Raw genomic sequence first — 22,500 nt, 5'->3', positions numbered from 1 at the left:
AATTTGTATGACTCCACTGCTAAACTAATTTCGGTCCCACCATGACATGTTATTTGAAGATAGATAGATAGATAGAGTGATGGATAGAGTGGTGCTCATAAGTTGACATACCCTGGGAGAATTTATGATTTCTTGGCCAGAAAAATGGGCTGCATGGCTGCAATTTGTATGACTCCACTGCTAAACTAATTTCGGTCCCACCATGACATGTTATATGAAGATAAATAGATAGATAGATAGATAGATAGATGGATAGAGTGGTGCTCATAAATTGACATACCCTGGAAGAATTTATGATTTCTTGGCCAGAAAAATGGGCTGCATGGCTGCAATTTGTATGACTCCACTGCTAAACTAATTTCGGCCCCACCATGACATGTTATATGAAGATAGATAGATAGATAGAGTGATGGATAGAGTGGTGCTCATAAGTTGACATACCCTGGGAGAATTTATGATTTCTTGGCCAGAAAAATGGGCTGCATGGCTGCAATTTGTATGACTCCACTGCTAAACTAATTTCGGCCCCACCATGACATGTTATATGAAGATAGATAGATTGATAGATAGATAGAGTGGTGCTCATAAGTTGACATACCCTGGGAGAATTTATGATTTCTTGGCCAGAAAAATGGGCTGCATGGCTGCAATTTGTATGACTCCACTGCTAAACTAATTTCGGTCCCACCATGACATGTTATATGAAGATAGATAGATGGATAGAGTGGTGCTCATAAATTGACATACCCGGGAGAATTTATGATTTCTTGGCCAGAAAAATGGGCTGCATGGCTGCAATTTGTATGACTCCACTGCTAAACTAATTTCGGTTCCACCATGACATGTTATATGAAGATAGATAGATAGATAGATAGATAGAGTGATGGATAGAGTGGTGCTCATAAGTTGACATACCCTGGAAGAATTTATGATTTCTTGGCCAGAAAAATGGGCTGCATGGCTGCAATTTGTATGACTCCACTGCTAAACTAATTTCGGTCCCACCATGACATGTTATATGAAGATAGATAGATAGAGTGATGGATAGAGTGGTGCTCATAAGTTGACATACCCTGGGAGAATTTATGATTTCTTGGCCAGAAAAATGGGCTGCATGGCTGCAATTTGTATGACTCCACTGCTAAACTAATTTCGGTCCCACCATGACATGTTATATGAAGGTAGATAGATAGATAGATAGATGGATAGAGTGGTGCTCATAAATTGACATACCCTGGAAGAATTTATGATTTTTTGGCCAGAAAAATGGGCTGCATGGCTGCAATTTGTATGACTCCACTGCTAAACTAATTTTGGTCCCACCATGACATGTTATATGAAGATAGATAGATAGATGGATAGAGTGGTGCTCATAAGTTGACATACCCTGGAAGAATTTATGATTTCTTGGCCAGAAAAATGGGCTGCATGGCTGCAATTTGTATGACTCCACTGCTAAACTAATTTCGGTCCCACCATGACATGTTATATGAAGATAGATAGATAGATAGATAGAGTGATGGATAGAGTGGTGCTCATTAGTTGACATACCCTGGGAGAATTTATGATTTCTTGGCCAGAAAAATGGGCTGAATGGCAGCTTTGTGTTATTAGAGTAAACACTGCAAACATTTTCTTGTTACGTTTCACCCGTTTGCTCTTTTATATCACTTTTTACATTTTAAAAAAATTTTCGGGGCGGCATAGCTCGGTTGGTAGAGTGGCCGTGCCAGCAACTTGAGGGTTGCAGGTTCGATTCCCACTTCCGCCATCCTAGTCACTGCCGTTGTGTCCTTAGGCAAGACACTTTACCCACCTGCTCCCAGTGCCACCCACACTGGTTTGAATGTAACTTAGATATTGGGTTTCACTATATAAAGCGCTTTGAGTCACTAGAGAAAAGCGCTATATAAATATAATTCACTTCACTTCAATCGTATTTTGAAAATGTGTCGTGGGGCCGTTAAAAAAATTACCTGCGGGCTGCAAATGGCCCCCCGGGCCGCACTTTGGACACCAGTGATAGACTGTATTAGGGCGACCATGAATGTCAACTTTTTTTTGAAATAATCATCACATTTTGTCAATTTGTATGACTCCACTGCTAAACTAATTTCGGTTCCACCATGACATGTTATATGAAGATAGATAGATGGATGGATGGATAGATAGATAGATGGATAGATAGATGGATAGAGTGGTGCTCATAAATTGACATACCCTGGAAGAATTTATGATTTCTTGGCCAGAAAAATGGGCTGCATGGCTGCAATTTGTATGACTCCACTGCTAAACTAATTTCGGTCCCACCATGACATGTTATATGAAGATAGATAGATTGATAGATAGATAGATAGAGTGATGGATAGAGTGGTGCTCATAAGTTGACATACCCTGGGAGAATTTATGATTTCTTGGCCAGAAAAATGGGCTGCATGGCTGCAATTTGTATGACTCCACTGCTAAACTAATTTCGGTCCCACCATGACATGTTATATGAAGATAGATAGATAGATAGATAGATAGATAGATAGATAGATAGATAGATAGATAGATAGAGTGATGGATAGAGTTGTGCTCATAAGTTGACATACCCTGGGAGAATTTATGATTTCTTGGCCAGAAAAATGGGCTGCATGGCTGCAATTTGTATGACTCCACTGCTAAACTAATTTCGGTCCCACCATGACATGTTATATGAAGATAGATTGATAGATAGATAGATAAATAGAGTGATGGATAGAGTGGTGCTCATAAATTGACATACCCTGGGAGAATTTATGATTTCTTGGCCAGAAAAATGGGCTGCATGGCTGCAATTTGTATGACTCCACTGCTAAACTAATTTCGGTCCCACCATGACATGTTATATGAAGATAGATAGATAGATAGATAGAGTGATGGATAGAGTCGTGCTCATAAGTTGACATACCCTGGGAGAATTTATGATTTCTTGGCCAGAAAAATGGGCTGCATGGCTGCAATTTGTATGACTCCACTGCTAAACTAATTTCGGTCCCACCATGACATGTTATATGAAGATAGATAGATAGATAGATAGAGTGATGGATAGAGTCGTGCTCATAAGTTGACATACCCTGGGAGAATTTATGATTTCTTGGCCAGAAAAATGGGCTGCATGGCAGCTTTGTGTTATTAGAGTAAACACTGCAAACATTTTCTTGTTACGTTTCACCCGTTTGCTCTTTTATATCACTTTTTACATTTAAAAAAAATTTTCGGGGCGGCATAGCTCGGTTGGTAGAGTGGCCGTGCCAGCAACTTGAGGGTTGCAGGTTCGATTCCCACTTCCGCCATCCTAGTCACTGCCGTTGTGTCCTTGGGCAAGGCACTTTACCCACCTGCTCCCAGTGCCGCCCACACTGGTTTAAATGTAACTTAGATATTGGGTTTCACTATGTAAAGCGCTTTGAGTCACTAGAGAAAATCGCTATATAAATATAATTCACTTCACTTCAATCGTATTTTGAAAATGTGTCGTGGGGCCGTTAAAAAAATTACCTGCGGGCTGCAAATGGCCCCCGGGCCGCACTTTGGACACCCGTGATAGACTGTATTAAGGCGACCATGAATGTCAACTTTTTTTGAAATAATCATCACATTTTGTCAATTTGTATGACTCCACTGCTAAACTAATTTCGGTCCCACCATGACATGTTATATGAAAATAGATAGATAGATAGATAGAGTCGTGCTCATAAGTTGACATAATTTATGATTTCTTGGCCAGAAAAATGGGCTGCATGGTCGAGTCGCCGGAAGAAAGCCATTTCTGTGCAAATGTCACAAAGTATCCCGCTTACATTACGCCAAACAGTACAGAGACAACAAGCCTCAGAACTTCTAGAACAAAGTATTTTGGAGTGATGGCTATCTTCTGGTGACTCGACCATGCAGCCCATTTTTCGTCAAGTGCTTCCTTATTGTGCATCTTGAAACAGCCACCATTTTTCACAGAGTCCTGTATTTCAGCTGAAGATATTTGTGTATTTTTCTTTGCATCTCGAACAATTTTCCTGGCAGTTGTGGCTGAAATCTTTGCTGGTCTACCCGAATCCCTCATTTTCCACTTCTTAATCAGCGTTTGAACACTGCTGATTGGCATTCTCAATTCCTCGGATATCTTTTTATACCCCTTTCCTGTTTTATACAGTTCAATGACCTTTTCTCGCAGATCCATTGACAATTATTTTGCCTTCCTCATGAGTCAGAATCCAGAAACATCCGTGCAGCACTGGATACAAGATGCAATGGTCAGTCAGAAGCCCAGAAACTCACTGACCTTTTATACACACACACTAATTACAAACAAACAGGTCACAGGTGAGAATCGGAACCTTGATTAGCCATCCAACCTGTTTGTGTCAACTTTTGTGCATGTCATCAGATCAAAGTCACTGGGGTATGTCAACTTTGTTCAGGGTCATTTGGGTACTTTCTTTTGTCATTTTGATTTCAACCAATAAATAGCTTCACACAACCATTAAGCATGAGTGGAAGAAAGGTTTTTGTGTTATCATTCATATTCTCTGAAGAATGGCCAGGTAATCATACATTCTCCCAGGGTATGTACACTTATGAGCACAACTGTAGATAGATAGTAATTTAGTGGTTCCTTCAGGAGGGTTCCCTCAGGAAAATTAAAAATATGAAGTACAAAACCCAAAACCAGTGAAGTTGGCACGTCGTGTGAATCGTAAATATAAACAGAAGAGTAGAGTTTTACCTTGCACTTACAGATGTATTGACCAACTGTAGTTACAGACTGAAGTGTTCCTGAGCCCATGTGGTTATATCCTTTACACACTGATGTCACTTTTTGATGCAGTACCGCCTGAGGGATCGAAGGTCACAGGCATTCAAAGTTGGTTTTCGGCCTTGCCACCTACGTGCAGTGATTTCTCCAGATTCTCTGAACCTTTTGATGATATTACGGGCCGTAGATGGTGAAGTCCAGGGCCTCTGCTGTCGTATTTTATGCTTCATAATGCGCCACACATTTTCGATGGGAGACAGGTCTGGACTCCAGGCGGGCCAGGAAAGTACCCGCACTCTTTTACTACAAAGCCACGCTGTTGTAACACGTGCCTTGGCATTGTCTCGCTGAAATAAGCAGGGGCGTCCATGATAACGTTGCTTGGATGACAACATATGTTGCTCCAAAACCTGTATGAACCATTCAGCATTAATGGTGCCTTCACAGATGTGTAAGTTAGCCATGCCTTGGGCACTAATGCACCTCCATACCATCACAGATGCTGGCTTTTCAACATTGCGCCTAAAACAGTCCGGATGGTTCCTTTCCTCTTTGTTTCGGAGGACACAACGTCCATAGTTTCCACAAACTATTTGAAATATGGACTTGTCAGACCATAAAACACTTTTCCACTTTGCATCAGTCCATCTTTGATGAGCACTGGCCTTGCAGAGCTGGCGCCGTTTCTGGGTGTTGTTGATAAATGGCTGTCGCTTTGCATAGTAGAGTTTTAACTCGCACTTACAGATGTAGCGACAAACTGTAGTATAGCTCGGTTGGTAGAGCGGCCGTGCCAGCAACTTGAGGGTTGCAGGTTCGATTCCCGCTTCTGCCATCCTAGTCACTGCTGTTGTGTCCTTGGGCAAGACACTTTACCCGCATGCTCCCAGTGCCACCCACACTGGTTTAAATGTAACTTAGATATTGGGTTTCACTATGTAAAGCGCTTTGAGTCACTAGAGAAAAGCGCTATATAAAACATAATTCACTTCACTTCACTTCACTTATTGACAATGGTTTTACGAAGTGTTCCTGGCCCCCTGTGGTGATATCCTTTACACACCGTCGTCGCTTTTTGATGCAGCATCACCTGAGGGATCGAAGATCACGGGCATTGCCTCTTAACATGCAGTGCAGTGAGTTCTCCAGATTCTTTGAAGTTTTTGATGATATTACGGGCCGCAGATGGTAAAATCCCTAGATTCTTTGCAACAGCTCGTTGAGAAATGTTATTTGACGATTTGCTCTTGCATTTGTTGACAAAGTGGTGACCCTCGCCCCATCCTTGTTTGTGAATGACTGAGCATTTCATGGAAGCTGCTTTTATACCCAATCATGGCACCCACCTGTTCACCTGTGGGACGGGGCTTCACGGTGGCAGAGGGGTTAGTGCGTCTGCCTCACAATACGAAGGTCCTGCAGTTCTGGGTTCAAATCCAGGCTCGGGATCTTTCTGTGTGGAGTTTGCATGTTCTCCCCGTGAATGCGTGGGTTCCCTCCGGGTACTCCGGCTTCCTCCCACTTCCAAAGACATGCACCTGGGGATAGGTTGATTGGCAACACTAAATGGTCCCTAGTGTGTGAATGTTGTCTGTCTATCTGTGTTGGCCCTGCGATGAGGTGGCGACTTGTCCAGGGTGTACCCCGCCTTCCGCCCGATTGTAGCTGAGATAGGCGCCAGCGCCCCCCGCGACCCCGAAAGGGAATAAGCGGTAGAAAATGGATGGATGGACCTGTGGGACGTTCCAAATAGGTGTTTGATGAGAATTCGTCAACTTTATCAGTCTTTTTTTTTGGAGACCCCAGACTTTTGAACAACTTAAGCTGTACATCAAGCAAGAATGGGAAATAATTCCACCTGAAAAGCTTAAAAAAAAATGTGTGACCTCAGTTCCCAAACCTTTACTGAGTGTTGTTGGAGGAGTTCAAGTACCTAGGAGTCTTGTTCACGAGTGAGGGAAGAGTGGATCGTGAGATCGACAGGCGGATCGGTGCGGCGTCTTCAGTAATGCGGACGTTGTACCGATCCGTTGTGGTGAAGAAGGAGCTGAGCCGGAAGGCAAAGCTCTCAATTTACCGGTCGATCTACGTTCCCATCCTCACCTATGGTCATGAGCTTTGGGTCATGACCGAAAGGATAAGATCACGGGTACAAGCGGCCCAAATGAGTTTGGGTCTCTCCCTTAGAGATAGGGTGAGAAGCTCTGCCATCCGGGAGGAACTCAAAGTAAAGCCACTGCTCCTCCACATCGAGAGGAGCCAGATGAGGTGGTTCGGGCATCTGGTCAGGATGCCACCCGAACGCCTCCCTAGGGAGGTGTTTAGGGCACGTCCAACCGGTAGGAAGACCCAGGACACGTTGGGAAGACTATGTCTCCCGGCTGGCCTGGGAACGCCTCGGGATCCCCCGGGAAGAGCTAGACGAAGTGGTTGGGGAGAGGGAAGTCTGGGCTTCCCTGCTTAGGCTGCTGCCCCCGCGACCCGACCTCGGATAAGCGGAAGAAGATGGATGGATGGATGTAACACAGTGGTAAAAATGCCACAACTTTTTTGCAATGTGTTGCTGCCATTAGATTTTAAGTTAATAATCATTTGCAAAACAAAATGAAATTTCTCACTTCAAACATTAAATATCTTGTCTTTGCAGACTATTCGATCGGATAGAAGTTGAATTGTATCCTGTTTTTATTTACCATTTACACAACGTTCCAACTTCACTGGTTTTGTAGGTGTTTGTATTCATAACATATACTGAACATTTTGATTGGTTGTTTGATACTTTTATTAGTAGATTGCACAGTACAGTACATATTCCGTACAATTGACCACTAAATAGTAACACCCCAATAAGTTTTTCAACTTGTTTAAGTCGGGGTCCACGTTAATCAATTCATGATTAACATATATTTCTAAAGATAACAAAAACTACTTATTTTTGGTTTCATCTCTTGCATGCATTATAAACAGAAAGCAAATGAGCCCCGACTAACTACAGCTATAAAGATGAACGCCTCCCCCATCCTTGGTGTCTGTCAACATGGTGTCAACTGCTTCTTCCCAATTAGGGCAAATGGGGAGGGGAGCAGACAAAACGTCTGAGTTACAAACGAGTTGTCCCATTTGGCAGCAATAGTTGGGTCATAAGCCTCATGTAAGCAACTATACTCACCTGCTGCTGATAAATGCAAAGAATGGAGATGTCGATGCTTATTGGGGCGCTATTACATGATAGCATGGTTATTTACCAACCCCGTTTCCATATGAGTTGGGAAATTCTGTTAGATGTAAATATAAACAGAATACAATGATTTGCTCATCCTTTTCAACCCATATTCAGTTGAATTCACCACAAAGACAACATACTTTATTTTTTTTTTGCAAATAATAATTAACTTAGAATTTCATGGCTGCAACATGTGCCAAAGTAGTTGGGAAAGGGCATGTTCACCACTGTGTTACATCACCTTTTCTTTTAACAACACTCAATAAACGTTTGGGAACTGAGGAAACTAATTGTTGAAGCTTTGAAAGTGGAATTCTTTCCCATTCTTGTTTCATGTAGAGCTTCAGTCGTTCAACAGTCCGGGGTCTCCGCTGTCGTATTTTACGCTTCGCTTACAGTGGGAGACAGGTTTGGACTGCAGGCGGGCCAGGAAAGTACCCGCACTCTTTTTTTACGAAGCCACGCTACTGTAACACTTGTCTTGCTGAAATAAGCAGGGGCGTCCATGATAACATTGCTTGGATGACAACGTATGTTGTTCCAAAACCTGTATGTACCTTTCAGCATTAATGGTGCCTTCACAGATTTGTAATTTACCCATGCCTTGGGCACTAATGCACCCCCATACCATCACAGATGCTGGCTTTTGAACTTTGTGCCTAGAACAATCCGAATGGTTATTTTCCTCTTTGTTCCGGAGGACACCACGTCCACAGTTTCCAAATATAATTTGAAATGTGGACTCGTCCTCTCCAAGGTTTCTCATAGACATCCCACTGGCTTGTGAGTTTTTCCTTGCCCTTATGTGGGATATGAGCCGAGGATGCCCTTTTTTGACACTTGTGATTTAGGGCTATATAAATAAACATTGATTGATTGATACGTGACTCACTTGGACACAAAACGGACTAGACCAGGGATGCCGGACTGGTTTTCATTGAGGGCCACATGGCAGTTATTGCTGCTATCATAGGGCCGGCTGTGAATTTGCCGCTGGATTTCTTTATTAATTATATAAATTGTTTTAAATAGACGGTTGATTTTACGGTAAAATTTTACTGTAAAATAGTGGGGGGTTTTTTTTGTTTTTTTTACAATATTTTACGGTAAATGGAAAAACAATACCACTGTTTTTTGAGGGGGTTTTCACAGAAAAAGCTGGCAGCATAGTTGCCAGAATTTCTGTGTTATATTGACTTTGGTTTTTTTACAACATCTATCCATCCATTTCCTACCGCTTATTCCCTGTGGGGTGGCGGGGGGCGCTGGAGCCCGTCTCAGCTACAATCGGGCGGAAGGCAGGGTACACCCTGGTCGCCACCTCATCACAGGGCCAACACAGATAGACTGACAACATTCACACACTAGGACTAAATTAGTGTTGCCAATCAACCTATCCCCAGGTGCATGTTTTTAGAGGTGGGAGAACATGCAAACTCCACACAGAAGCTTTAAAGTGTCAAACTATGGCTCGAGGGCTGAATTTGGCCCACCGTGTAATTTAATTTGGCCCTTGAGGCAATAATAAATTAACATTAGAGCATTCTCATACTTGCCAACCTCCCGATTTTTCCAGAAGAATCCCGATTTTTAGTGCATCCTCTACATCAGGGGTGCCCACACTTTTTCTGCGGGCGAGCTACTTTTCAATTGACCAACTCGAGGGGATCTACCTCATTTATATATATCATTTATATTTATTTATTTATGAAAGAGACCTTTTTGTAAACAAGTTAAATGTGTTTAATGATAATACAAGCATGTGTAACACATATAGATGTCTTTCTTTCACGAAGACAAGAATATAAGTTGGTGTATTACCTGATTCTGATGACTTGCATTGATTGGAATCAGACAGTAATGATGATAACGCCCACATTTTCAAACGGAGGAGAAAAAAAGTTGTCCTTTCTGTACAATACCACATGAAAGTGGTTGGTTTTTGGCATCTAATTCATCCAGCTTCCATACACTTTACAAGAAAAACATTGGCGGCAAATTCCGTAGCTTGCTTGATTGACATTCACGGCACCCGAGGGTCTTGTGAGATGACGCTGGCTGCTGCAAGTTCATTATTATGAAAAAATGATAGAGAGGAAGGCGAGAAACACTTTTTATTTCAACAGACTTTCGCGCCGTCCCTTCCGTCAAAACTCTAAAGGCCGACTGCACATTTCCTATCTTCACAATAAAAGCCCTGCTTCATGCTGCCTGCGCTAACAAAATAAGAGTCTCGGAAAGCTGGCGTGCACAAGTGATGTGCACGCCAGCTTTCTGAGGGATCGCTTCTGCACGCCAGTTTTCCGAGACTCTGTATTTAGTTAGCGCAGGCAGCATGAAGCAGGGCTTTTATTGTGAAGATAGGAAATGTGCAGTCGGCCTTTAGAGTTTTGACAGAAGGTACGGCGCGAGAGTCTGTTGAAATAAAAAGTGTTTCTCGCCTTCCTCTCGGTCATATTTTCATAATAATGATCTTGCAGCAGCCAGCGTCATCTCACAAGACCCTCCGGTACCGTGAATGTCATTTAAGTGACGTCTTGGTGAAGGTTGATGATCACTCATTTTTAGGTCTATTTTTTTTAAAGGCCTGGCTGGAGAGCGACTGACACACCCCCCGCGGTCGACTGGTAGCTCGCGATCGACGTAATGGGCACCCCTGCTCTACAACCTGTCGTCACGTCCGCTTTTCCTCCATACAAACAGCGTGCCGGCCCAGTCCCGTAATATATGAGGCTTCTACACACACACACACACAGACAGACACACACACACACACACACACACACACACACAAGAGAATGCAAAGCATACTTGGTCAACAGCCATACAGGTCACACTGAGGGTGGCCGTATAAACAACTTTAACACTGTTACACCACACTGTGAACCCACACCAAACAAGAATGACAAACACATTTCGGGAGAACATCCGCACTGTAACACAACATAAACACAAAAGTACAAATACCCCAAATCCCTTGCAGCACTAACTCTTCAATGACGCTACAATATACGCCCCCGCTACCAACAAAACTCGATTTTACATGTCACTATAAAGTTATATAAGCCTTGCCTGTTCAATATTCAATGCAAAACTTGTTTGGGTCCCTATTAAAAGGTTAAGTTGTTCAACTTTGGCCCGCGGCTTTGTTCAGTTTAGAATTTTGGCCCACTCTGTATCTGAGTTTGACACCCCTGCTTTAATGGAACCCCACCCGGACAGCCCCGCAAAAGAGGACATGTCTGGGGTAAAGAGGACGTGTGGTCAGTCTACATTAGCTTGGTGATGTCACAAATGACTTCAGGGGCCAGCTGTCTCAGCAGAAGCCTTCCCGTCCTCCTTTCATGTGTGCAGTGACAGCTTGACACACCCGTCAAACAACCGCCGCACCAACACACTCCTTCACCCTCCGCAGGCGTCACAAATGTCATCAAAAAATGTCTCCCCTCCCGCGGTCATGATGACTAGATCAAAGAAGTTCCGCGACAGACAGACTCACACGCTCATGTCTTTTTGAGGAGGAGCTACACCTCCTTTTCTCTGCTTCTTGTCTGTTGTTGTTGTTGTTGTTGTTATGTTACTAATAGATGACAGGCGGCCATGAGGGGAATAGGGAAGGACGTCCAGGCGGTGTGGTCTCTGCAGTTTGTCTTCACCGTGTGTGGTTTACAGCCTGAGGCCACACACCACACTAAGGGAAGGAGGGGCTAGTAGTTTACTACCTGGTTAATGAATGTTAGCTACTAGTTTACTACCTGGTTAATGAATGTTAGCTACTAGTTTACTACCTGGTTAATGAATGTTTGCTACTAAGCTACTTCCTGGTCTATGAATGTTAGCTACTAGTTTACTACCTGGTTAATGAATGTTAGTTACTAGTTTACAACCTGGTTAATGAATGTTTGCTACTAGTTTACTACCTGGTTAATGAATGTTAGCTACTAGTTTACAACCTGGTTAATGAATGTTTGCTACTAGTTTACTACCTGGTTAATGAATGTTAGCTAGTAGTTTACTACCTGGTTAATGAATGTTAGCTACTAGTTTACTACCTGGTTAATGAATCTTAGCTACTAAGCTACTTCCTGGTCTATGAATGTTAGCTACTAGTTTACTACCTGGTTAATGAATGTTAGCTACTAGTTTACAACCTGGTTAATGAATGTTTGCTACTAGTTTACTACCTGGTTAATGAATGTTAGCTAGTAGTTTACTACCTGGTTAATGAATGTTAGCTAGTAGTTTACTACCTGGTTAATGAATGTTAGCTAGTAGTTTACTACCTGGTTAATGAATGTTAGCTACTAGTTTACTACCTGGTTAATGAATGTTAGCTACTAGTTTACTACCTGGTTTATGAATGTTAGCTAGTAGTTTACTACCTGGTTAATGAATGTTAGCTACTAGTTTACTACCTGGTTAATGAATCTTAGCTACTAAGCTACTTCCTGGTCTATGAATGTTAGCTACTAGTTTACTACCTGGTTAATGAATGTTAGCTACTAGTTTAAAACCTGGTTAATGAATGTTAGCTACCAGTTTAAAACCTGGTTAATGAATGTTTGCTACTAGTTTACTACCTGGTTAATGAATGTTAGCTAGTAGTTTACTACCTGGTTAATGAATGTTTGCTACTAGTTTACAACCTGGTTAATGAATGTTTGCTACTAAGCTACTTCCTGGTCTATGAATGTTAGCTAGTAGTTTACTACCTGGTTAAAGAATGTTTGCTACTAGGCTACTACCTGGTTAATGAATGTTCGCTACTAAGTTACTTCCTGGTCTATAAATGTTTGCTACTAGGCTACTACCTGGTTAATGAATGTTCGCTACCAAGTTACTTCCTGGTCTATAAATGTTAGCCACTAGGCTACTACCTGGTTAATAAATGTTTGTTACTAAGCTACTTCCTGGTCTATGAATGTTAGCTACCAGTTAACTACCTGGTTAATTAATGATAGCTACTAGTTTACTACCTGGTTAATGAATGTTAGCTACTAGTTTACTACCTGGTTTATGAATGTTAGCTAGTAGTTTACTACCTGGTTAATGAATGTTAGCTACCAGTTTACTACCTGGTTAATGAATGTTAGCTAGTAGTTTACTACCTGGTTAATGAATGTTAGCTACTAGTTTACTACCTGGTTAATGAATGTTAGCTACTAGTTTACTACCTGGTTTATGAATGTTAGCTAGTAGTTTACTACCTGGTTAATGAATGTTAGCTACTAGTTTAAAACCTGGTTAATGAATGTTAGCTACTAAGCTACTTCCTGGTCTATGAACGTTAGCTACTAGTTTACTACCTGGTTAATGAATGTTAGCTACTAGTTTAAAACCTGGTTAATGAATGTTAGCTACCAGTTTAAAACCTGGTTAATGAATGTTTGCTACTAGTTTACTACCTGGTTAATGAATGTTAGCTAGTAGTTTACTACCTGGTTAATGAATGTTTGCTACTAGTTTACAACCTGGTTAATGAATGTTTGCTACTAAGCTACTTCCTGGTCTATGAATGTTAGCTAGTAGTTTACTACCTGGTTAAAGAATGTTTGCTACTAGGCTACTACCTGGTTAATGAATGTTCGCTACTAAGTTACTTCCTGGTCTATAAATGTTAGCTACTAGGCTACTACCTGGTTAATAAATGTTTGTTACTAAGCTACTTCCTGGTCTATGAATGTTAGCTACCAGTTTACTACCTGGTTAATGAATGATAGCTAAAGTTTACTACCTGGTTAATGAATGTTACCTTCTAAGCTACTAACTGGTCTATGAATGTTAGCTACTAGTTTACTACCTGGTTAATGAATGTTAGCTAGTAGTTTCCTACCTGGTTAATGAATGTTTGCTACTAGGCTACTACTTGGTTAATGAATGTTCGCTACTAAGTTACTTCCTGGTCTATAAATGTTAGCTACTAGGCTACTACCTGGTTAATAAATGTTTGCTACTAAGCTACTTCCTGGTCTATGAATGTTAGCTAAGTTGCTGGTCTATGAATGTTAGCTACCAGTTTACTACCTGGTTAATGAATGATAGCTACTAGTTTACTACCTGGTTAATGAATGTTACCTTCTAAGCTACTAACTGGTCTATGTTAGCTACCAGTTTACTACCTGGTTAATGAATGTTAGCTAGTAGTTTACTACCTGGTTAATGAATGTTAGCTACTAGTTTACTACCTGGTTAATGAATGTTAGCTACTAGTTTACTACCTGGTTTATGAATGTTAACTAGTAGTTTACTACCTGGTTAATGAATGTTAGCTACTAGTTTACTACCTGGTTAATGAATCTTAGCTACTAAGCTACTTCCTGGTCTATGAATGTTAGCTACTAGTTTACTACCTGGTTAATGAATGTTAGCTACTAGTTTACTACCTGGTTAATGAATGTTAGCTACTAGTTTACTACCTGGTTTATGAATGTTAGCTAGTAGTTTACTACCTGGTTAATGAATGTTAGCTACTAGTTTAAAACCTGGTTAATGAATGTTAGCTACTAAGCTACTTCCTGGTCTATGAATGTTAGCTACTAGTTTACTACCTGGTTAATGAATGTTAGCTACTAGTTTAAAACCTGGTTAATGAATGTTAGCTACCAGTTTAAAACCTGGTTAATGAATGTTTGCTACTAGTTTACTACCTGGTTAATGAATGTTAGCTAGTAGTTTACTACCTGGTTAATGAATGTTTGCTACTAGTTTACAACCTGGTTAATGAATGTTTGCTACTAAGCTACTTCCTGGTCTATGAATGTTAGCTAGTAGTTTACTACCTGGTTAAAGAATGTTTGCTACTAGGCTACTACCTGGTTAATGAATGTTCGCTACTAAGTTACTTCCTGGTCTATAAATGTTAGCTACTAGGCTACTACCTGGTTAATAAATGTTTGTTACTAAGCTACTTCCTGGTCTATGAATGTTAGCTACCAGTTTACTACCTGGTTAATGAATGATAGCTAAAGTTTACTACCTGGTTAATGAATGTTACCTTCTAAGCTACTAACTGGTCTATGAATGTTAGCTACTAGTTTACTACCTGGTTAATGAATGTTAGCTAGTAGTTTCCTACCTGGTTAATGAATGTTTGCTACTAGGCTACTACTTGGTTAATGAATGTTCGCTACTAAGTTACTTCCTGGTCTATAAATGTTAGCTACTAGGCTACTACCTGGTTAATAAATGTTTGCTACTAAGCTACTTCCTGGTCTATGAATGTTAGCTAAGTTGCTGGTCTATGAATGTTAGCTACCAGTTTACTACCTGGTTAATGAATGATAGCTACTAGTTTACTACCTGGTTAATGAATGTTACCTTCTAAGCTACTAACTGGTCTATGTTAGCTACCAGTTTACTACCTGGTTAATGAATGTTAGCTAGTAGTTTACTACCTGGTTAATGAATGTTAGCTACTAGTTTACTACCTGGTTAATGAATGTTAGCTACTAGTTTACTACCTGGTTTATGAATGTTAACTAGTAGTTTACTACCTGGTTAATGAATGTTAGCTACTAGTTTACTACCTGGTTAATGAATCTTAGCTACTAAGCTACTTCCTGGTCTATGAATGTTAGCTACTAGTTTACTACCTGGTTAATGAATGTTAGCTACTAGTTTACTACCTGGTTAATGAATGTTAGCTACTAGTTTACTACCTGGTTTATGAATGTTAGCTAGTAGTTTACTACCTGGTTAATGAATGTTAGCTACTAGTTTAAAACCTGGTTAATGAATGTTAGCTACTAAGCTACTTCCTGGTCTATGAATGTTAGCTACTAGTTTACTACCTGGTTAATGAATGTTAGCTACTAGTTTAAAACCTGGTTAATGAATGTTAGCTACCAGTTTAAAACCTGGTTAATGAATGTTTGCTACTAGTTTACTACCTGGTTAATGAATGTTAGCTAGTAGTTTACTACCTGGTTAATGAATGTTTGCTACTAGTTTACAACCTGGTTAATGAATGTTTGCTACTAAGCTACTTCCTGGTCTATGAATGTTAGCTAGTAGTTTACTACCTGGTTAAAGAATGTTTGCTACTAGGCTACTACCTGGTTAATGAATGTTCGCTACTAAGTTACTTCCTGGTCTATAAATGTTAGCTACTAGGCTACTACCTGGTTAATAAATGTTTGTTACTAAGCTACTTCCTGGTCTATGAATGTTAGCTACCAGTTTACTACCTGGTTAATGAATGATAGCTAAAGTTTACTACCTGGTTAATGAATGTTACCTTCTAAGCTACTAACTGGTCTATGAATGTTAGCTACTAGTTTACTACCTGGTTAATGAATGTTAGCTAGTAGTTTCCTACCTGGTTAATGAATGTTTGCTACTAGGCTACTACTTGGTTAATGAATGTTCGCTACTAAGTTACTTCCTGGTCTATAAATGTTAGCTACTAGGCTACTACCTGGTTAATAAATGTTTGCTACTAAGCTACTTCCTGGTCTATGAATGTTAGCTAAGTTGCTGGTCTATGAATGTTAGCTACCAGTTTACTACCTGGTTAATGAATGATAGCTACTAGTTTACTACCTGGTTAATGAATGTTACCTTCTAAGCTACTAACTGGTCTATGTTAGCTACCAGTTTACTACCTGGTTAATGAATGTTAGCTAGTAGTTTACTACCTGGTTAATGAATGTTAGCTACTAGTTTACTACCTGGTTTATGAATGTTAACTAGTAGTTTACTACCTGGTTAATGAATGTTAGCTACTAGTTTACTACCTGGTTAATGAATCTCAGCTACTAAGCTACTTCCTGGTCTATGAATGTTAGCTACTAGTTTACTACCTGGTTAATGAATCTTAGCTACTAGTTTAAAACCTGGTTAATGAATGTTAGCTACCAGTTTAAAACCTGGTTAATGAATGTTTGCTACTAGTTTACTACCTGGTTAATGAATGTTAGCTAGTAGTTTACTACCTGGTTAATGAATGTTTGCTACTAGTTTACAAGCTGGTTAATGAATGTTTGCTACTAAGCTACTTCCTGGTCTATGAATGTTAGCTAGTAGTTTATTACCTGGTTAAAGAATGTTTGCTACTAGGCTACTACCTGGTTAATGAATGTTCGCTACTAAGTTACTTCCTGGTCTATAAATGTTTGCTACTAGGCTACTACCTGGTTAATGAATGTTTGCTACTAAGTTACTTCCTGGTCTATAAATGTTAGCTACTAGGCTACTACCTGGTTAATAAATGTTTGTTACTAAGCTACTTCCTGGTCTATGAATGTTAGCTACCAGTTTACTACCTGGTTAATGAATGATAGCTACTAGTTTACTACCTGGTTAATGAATGTTACCTTCTAAGCTACTAACTGGTCTATGAATGTTAGCTACTAGTTTACTACCTGGTTAATGAATGTTAGCTAGTAGTTTCCTACCTGGTTAATGAATGTTTGCTACTAGGCTACTACTTGGTTAATGAATGTTCGCTACTAAGTTACTTCCTGGTCTATAAATGTTAGCTACTAGGCTACTACCTGGTTAATAAATGTTTGCTACTAAGCTACTTCCTGGTCTATGAATGTTAGCTAAGTTGCTGGTCTATGAATGTTAGCTACCAGTTTACTACCTGGTTAATGAATGATAGCTACTAGTTTACTACCTGGTTAATGAATGTTACCTTCTAAGCTACTAACTGGTCTATGTTAGCTACCAGTTTACTACCTGGTTAATGAATGTTAGCTAGTAGTTTACTACCTGGTTAATGAATGTTACCTTCTAAGCTACTTCCTGGTCTATGAATGTTAGCTACCAGATTACTACCTGGTTAATGAATGTTAGCTAGTAGTTTACTACCTGGTTAATGAATGTTAGCTACTAGTTTACAACCTGGTTAATGAATGTTTGCTACTAAGCTACTTCCTGGTCTATGAACGTTAGCTACTAGTTTACTGCCTGGTTAATGAATGTTAGCTAGTAGTTTACTACCTGGTTAATGAATGTTCGCTACTAATCTACTTCCTGGTCTATGAATGTTAACGAGTACTTTACTACCTGGTTAATTAATGTTAGCTAGTAGTTTACTACCTGGTTAAAGAATGTTTGCTACTAGGCTACTACCTGGTTAATGAATGTTCGCTACTAAGTTACTTCCTGGTCTATAAATGTTAGCTACTAGGCTACTACCTGGTTAATAAATTTTTGCTACTAAGCTACTTCCTGGTCTATGAATGTTAGCTACTAGTTTACTACCTGGTTAATGAACGTTAGCTACTAAGTTACTGGTCTATGAATTTTAGCTACTAGTTTACTACCTGGTTAATGAATGTTACCTTTTAAGCTACTAACTGGTCTATGAATGTTAGCTACCAGTTTACTACCTGGTTAATGAATGTTAGCTATTAGTTTACTACCTGGTTAATGAATGTTAGCTACTAATTTACGACCTGGTTAATGAATGTTAGCTACTTGTTTACGACCTCGTTAATGAGTGTTTGGAACTACGCTACTTCTTGGTCTATAAATGTTAGCTACTAGTTTACTACCTGGTTAATGAATGTTCGCTACTAAGCTACTTCCTGGTCTATGAATGTCAGCTACTAGTTTACTACCTGGTTAATGAATGTTAGCTACTAAATTACTACCTGGTTAATGAATGTTAGCTACTAGTTTACTACCTGGTTAATGAATGTTAGCTACTAGCTTATTACCTGGTTAATGAATGTTAGCTAGTAGTTTACTACCTGGTTAATGAATGTTAGCTACTAGTTTACTACCTGGTTAATGAATGTTAGCTACTAGTTTCCGACCTGGTTAATGAATGTTTGGAACTACGCTACTTCCTGGTCTATAAATGTTAGCTACTATTTTACTACCTGGTTAATGAATGTTTGCTACTAAGCTACTTCCTGGTCTATGAATGTTAGGTACTAGTTTATTACCTGGTTAATGAATGTTAGCTACTAATTTACTACCTGGTTAATGAATGTTAGCTACTAGTTTCCGACCTGGTTAATGAATGTTTGGAACTACGCTACTTCTTGGTCTATAAATTTTAGCTACTATTTTACTACCTGGTTAATGAATGTTTGCTACTAAGCTACTTCCTGGTCTATGAATGTTAGGTACTAGTTTATTACCTGGTTAATGAATGTTAGCTACTAATTTACTACCTGGTTAATGAATGTTAGCTACTAGCTTATTACCTGGTTAATGAATGTTAGCAACTAGCTTATTACCTGGTCAGGGAATGTTAGCTACTAGTTTACGACCTGGTTAATGAATGTTTGGAGCTATGCTACTTCCTGGTCAATGAATGTTAGCTACTAGCTTATTACCTGGTTAATGAATGTTAGCTACTAGTTTATGACCTGGTTAATGAATGTTAGGCACTTGTTTACGACCTCGTTAATGAGTGTTTGGAGCTACGCTACTTCCTGGTCTATAAATGTTAACTACTAGTTTACTACCTGGTTAATGAATGTTCGCTACTAAGCTAATTCCTGGTCTATGAATGTTAGCTACTAGTTTACTACCTGGTTAATGAATGTTAGTTACTAATTTACTACATGGTTGATGAATGCTAGCTACTAGTTTACTACCTGGTTAATGAATGTTAGCTACTAGCTTATTACCTGGTTAATGAATGTTAGTTACTAGTTTATTACCAGGTTAATGAATGTTAGCTACTAGTTTACTACCTGGTTAATGAATGTTAGCTACTAGTTTACGACCTGGTTAATGAATGTTTGGAACTTCGCTACTTCCTGGTCTATAAATGTTAGCTACTAGTTTACTACCTGGTTAATGAATGTTTGCTACTAAGCTACTTCCTGGTCTATGAATGTTAGCTACTAGTTTACTACCTGGTTAATGAATGTTAGCTACTAATTTACTACCTGGTTAATGATTGATTGATTGATTGATTGATACTTTTATTAGTAGATTGCACAGTACAGTACATATTCCGTACAATTGACCACTAAATGGTAACACCCGAATAAGTTTTTCAACTTGTTTAAGTCGGGGTCCACGTTAATCAATTCATTGTAGAGCATGAATGTTAGTTACTAATTTACTACATGGTTGATGAATGCTAGCTACTAGTTTACTACCTGGTTAACGAATGTTAGCTACTAGCTTATTACCTGGTTAATGCATGTTAGTTATTAGTTTATTACCTGGTTAATGAATGTTAGCTACTAGCTTATTACCTGGTTAATGAATGTTAGCTACTAGTTTACGACCTGGTTAATGAATGTTACCTTCTAAGCTACTAACTGGTCTATGTTAGCTACCAGTTTACTACCTGGTTAATGAATGTTAGCTACTAGTTTACGACCTGGTTAATGAATGTTACCTTCTAAGCTACTAACTGGTCTATGTTAGCTACCAGTTTACTACCTGGTTAATGAATGTTAGCTAGTAGTTTACTACCTGATTAATGAATGTTACCTTCTAAGCTACTTCCTGGTCTATGAATGTTAGCTACCAGTTTACTACCTGGTTAATGAATGTAAGCTAGTAGTTTACTACTTGGTTAATGAATGTTAGCTACTAGTTTACAACCTCGTTAATGAATGTTTGCTACTAAGCTAATTCCTGGTCTATGAATGTTAGCTACTAGTTTACTACCTGGTTAATGAATGTTAGTTACTAATTTACTACATGGTTGATGAATGCTAGCTACTAGTTTACTACCTGGTTAATGAATGTTAGCTACTAGCTTATTACCTGGTTAATGGATGTTAGTTAGTACTTTATGTTAGGTTAATGAATGATAGCTACTAGTTTACTACCTGGTTAATGAATGTTAGCTACTAGTTTACGACCTGGTTAATGAATGTTTGGAACTACGCTACTTCCTGGTCTATAAATGTTAGCTACTAGTTTACTACCTGGTTAATGAATGTTTGCTACTAAGCTACTTCCTGGTCTATGAATGTTAGCTACTAGTTTACTACCTGGTTAATGAATGTTAGCTACTAATTTACTACCTGGTTAATGAATGTTAGCTACTAGTTTACTACCTGGTTAATGAATGTTTGCTACTAGCTTATTAACTGGTTAATGAATGTTAGCTACTAGTTTACGACCTGGTTAATGAATGTTTGCTACTAGCTTATTAACTGGTTAATGAATGTTAGCTACTAGTTTACGACCTGGTTAAAGAATGTTTGGAGCTACGCTACTTCCTGGTCTGTGAATGTTAGCTACTAGTTTACTACCTGGTTAATGATTGTTAGCTTCTAGGTTAATTCCTGATGCATGAATATTAGCTACTAGGTTATTATTTGTTTTGGAATTGTGCACGGTACCAATTTTGATTGCGCCAAACAGAGAATGTTTCCATTGTGACTCAAACGGCAAAAAGAGGGCAATAAACAATGACTCTAGTTCTACAGTTCTAAAAATAGTCACGGGAGCATCAATGGCAGTCAGAGCAAAGACTTTATAATGAGAGGAAGATGACTTGGCCGCGTGGAGGAAGGGATCAGCGGTCAGGGATGGAGATTGTTGAGTGATACACTAGTTGTGTCTAAAGGTCGGCGGCCTGGCGCCACTGTTTTGCTGCTCTGCTGACGGACTGAGCGTGTTGTGGACTGAGCCCGACCACCTGGGACTGAGCAGCAGTAGTAGTCTAGAACCAAGTCACATTTGCAGTATTGTTATTTTGTGCATGGATATTGAATCGTTTGTCCGTGTATGATATTTGTTTAGTCTTAAGGCTGCTGTCAGACATGTTTACATAATAAATGAATGATAATATTGTTTTGATTTATTACAGGTGATTCGGTGGTTGAACCTGCATGTCGGAACATGACCATGAGGTAGATAGCATCAATGAAGAAGAGCCTTTTTGGCCCCCAGCAGAGTGCTCAGGTACCACCACGACTCTTCAGTTTATATTGAAACGGACCCGTCATGACTTGTTGGTGGCTGACTGCTCTGCAAACTATGAACTTTTATGGCTTTAGGCAGAACAACAAAGCTTCCACTAAGTACTATTTGATAACATGAATACAATGACAAATCAAATAACAATGTTATTTGGTGTATATATGTATATGTATATGTATATATATATGTATATGTATAATATAGGTATATGTATATATATGTATAATATATGTATATGTATGTATATATAATATATATATATGTATAATATATGTATATGTATATATATGTATAATATATGTATATGTATATGTATAATATATATGTATATGTATATATATATGTATAATATGTATATATATATATATATATGTATTGATATGTATTATATATGTATATATATGTATGATATATATATATGTGTGTGTATATATATATATATATATATGCATATATGTATATGTGTATATATATATTTATATATACACATATATATGTATTGGTATGTATAATATATATATGTATAATATAGGTATATGTATATATATGTATAATATATGTATATGTATGTATATATAATATATATATATATGTATAATATATGTATATGTATATATATATATGTATAATATATATGTATATA

The 22,500-nt window shown here is 39.0% G+C and overlaps 1 long non-coding RNA gene across 1 annotated transcript in view; it reads left to right on the top strand.

The window, feature by feature from the left end:
- Positions 1-21,972, top strand: part of LOC133536580 (uncharacterized) — a 22,960-nt gene extending 988 nt beyond the window's left edge. The window contains exon 3 of the long non-coding RNA XR_009802488.1: positions 21,745-21,972. This is a non-coding gene — a long non-coding RNA (uncharacterized LOC133536580). The remainder of the gene's footprint in view (positions 1-21,744) is intronic.
- The last annotated feature ends 528 nt before the right edge of the window (positions 21,973-22,500 follow it).

The sequence above is a fragment of the Nerophis ophidion genome, linkage group LG17 (genome assembly GCF_033978795.1).
Source record: "Nerophis ophidion isolate RoL-2023_Sa linkage group LG17, RoL_Noph_v1.0, whole genome shotgun sequence".
Taxonomy (NCBI): Eukaryota; Metazoa; Chordata; class Actinopteri; order Syngnathiformes; family Syngnathidae; genus Nerophis; species Nerophis ophidion.
Note: the sequence above shows the minus strand (reverse complement) of the source record. Positions and strands in the feature narration are given on the sequence as shown.